The 2,428-nt window shown below is 45.8% G+C and overlaps 1 pseudogene; it reads right to left on the bottom strand.

The window, feature by feature from the left end:
• Window positions 1-519: 519 nt before the first annotated feature.
• On the bottom strand, window positions 520-1,194 carry LOC127694467 (evolutionarily conserved signaling intermediate in Toll pathway, mitochondrial-like; annotated as a pseudogene).
• Window positions 1,195-2,428: the final 1,234 nt, after the last annotated feature.

Below are 2,428 nucleotides of genomic sequence, written 5' to 3'. Positions count from 1 at the left end.
GAATTATCTTTATCACACAGTAGAATGCATAGTAAGTATATTTAGCCTAATGATGTTTCTTTGGATTCTGATTTGGTAGACTGTGTTGGGTATAGTTCTAGAAAAACATCTAGTTCTGGTTCATCCACAGCATCTACATAGCTTCTCTTCCCCAAAAGACAAAGATTATGACATTATTTCTGGGAGGTGGAATTCGTACTGCTGTCTGTTATATAAATACATCCCTTGCAGGGGAGTGCATCAGAGAGTTTGCATACAGTGCTCATGCCTGTTCTGCTTGTCTGTGATGGGTCATTGAGACTGCAATCATTGGCACTATACTAATAGAGTAGATTATGTTTTGAAAGCCACATATAGGATATAGAAAGTTTTATGTATGTGTGCTTTAAGACTATAAAGTTAGCTCTCTTCTCACGTGGTACCCAACCACAGCAGTTCTGGGTGGTTTTGAAGAGTTTAGTAACTACATTCCACAAAGTACAGCTGCTGTCTACATTTAAGGTGCTTTTAAACTTGGTTTCAAACTGTGACTTTAGCACTGAGGTCAGGATCCATGTGCCGCAGGCCTAGCTTGCTGGGGAAGATCTTGGGGCACTGGTTAGGGGTTGATATTCTTGAATCAGGTGAACCACAGCTTCATTTGCAGGAACCTGAGCATGGAGTAGCTTTAGCGCCAAATATCTGAATCAGCAGGAACACAGTCTCTGTGTTAGGCATGACTCCGTGTCGTTGCATCTGCTCCAGGACGGCGACTCCACGCGCCTGCTGCTGTGGGTAGTGGACAAAGATGTGCTGGATAATGTTTCAGGGCCAGAAGACCTCCTTGGGGAAAACATCCAGCAGCAGATTGTATACTGACAAGTCCTGCTCCACACCAAACTCTGGCATTTTGTGAAGTGCTAAGTAAGTGAAGTCCACGTGGCCGCACTTGCACACGTTGTGTGCCCCGAAGCTGCGCACTGCATTCAGGAAGCTTGCCTTGTCCTGCTCCCCGTTTCCTGATGGCTTGAACAGGTCTTCAGGCGTTGCAAGAACTTTGGTGGTCTTCTTTAGGGGCTCGGGAGATCGAGGAACCAACCACACCTCTTCCTTGTGTGTAACTGCACTACAGTGGAGGCCTTGTGGAGCCTGGAAGAACACCTGAGAAAAGGGAGTTCCTGAGAGGGCACCTCGGGCCAGCAAATTGACCGGCATCCCACACATGCCTCTGTAGATTCAACCACACCTACTCCTGCGGCCAGCCACCGACCAGAGCCAGCTCTGTAGGGGCGCTGTCAAGTTCTTGAAGGGAAATTCTAATAGCTAGAATTGACAGCATTTCATTCAGATGAAGAGAGTGGCCAAGGGCTCTCCCTTTATTCTTTCCTCAACAAATAAAAACTCACCTTCCTCAGATGCAGATCTGCGGTGACTGCTGGAACAAGTGATTTTATTGAATATATATGCTATTGTTCCAGGTCTCTCACAACATTCCATTCTGACATGTTCTGCTGGATTTCAGCATTCTCTTATCATGACTCAATTGAAAATGTGTTCTCTCTCCCTCTCTCCCTCCCCCTTCCTCCCCCTCTCCCTCTCTTTCTCCATCTCTCCCTCCCATCCTCCCTTCCCCTCTCCCTCTCTCTCTCATCCTCCTTTCCCCTCCCTCTACTCCCTCTCTCCCTCCTACCCTCCTTTCCCTTTCCCTCTCCCTCTTTTTCTCCCTCTCTCCCCTCCCTCCTCCCTCTACCCTCCTCCCTCTCCCTTGCATGCGCAAGCTTTCTCAACAAGAAACAAACAAAACAGCAGCAACAACAAAATTATATAGCCAGAGAAGAAGGTGGAAGTGAGGAGCTGAAGGACCTTGCAGCCCCATAAGAGGAACAACAATATGAACCAACCAGTATCCCTAGAGTTCCCAGGGACTAATCCACCAACCAATGAGTACACATGGAGGGACCCATGGCTCCAGCTACATATTTAGCAGAGGATGGTCTTTTCAGACATCAATGAGAGGAGAGGGCATTGGGCCTGTCTTGAAGGCTTAATGCCCCAATGTAGGGAAATATCAGGTCAGGGAAGTGAGAGGGTGGCTGTTGAGCACATAAAGGGGGATGGGGGTTTTCAGAGTGGACACAAGGAAAGGGGATAACATTTGAAATGGAAATAAAGCAAATATCTATAAAATAGGAAAAAAAGAATGAAGAAACAAAAAGGAAATATTAATCTTTAGAAAAGTTTCAATATTTGGTTTTCTGGCCTTTGATATTCATGTAGATCCATTACAATAAAATTCTAAGTAAGATGTTTTGAAAGGAGGTCTCCAGATACTGTCCTGGTTTTTCTTTACGGATGAGGAAGCACATGCTGTGCACCTCTATTTGGCCCTTTGGGGCATATTTCCCTATATGTCCTGATTTGTTTGGTTTAGTTGAGTATGGATAAGGAT

The sequence above is a fragment of the Apodemus sylvaticus genome, chromosome 10 (genome assembly GCF_947179515.1).
Source record: "Apodemus sylvaticus chromosome 10, mApoSyl1.1, whole genome shotgun sequence".
NCBI lineage: Eukaryota > Metazoa > Chordata > Mammalia > Rodentia > Muridae > Apodemus > Apodemus sylvaticus.
Note: the sequence above shows the minus strand (reverse complement) of the source record. Positions and strands in the feature narration are given on the sequence as shown.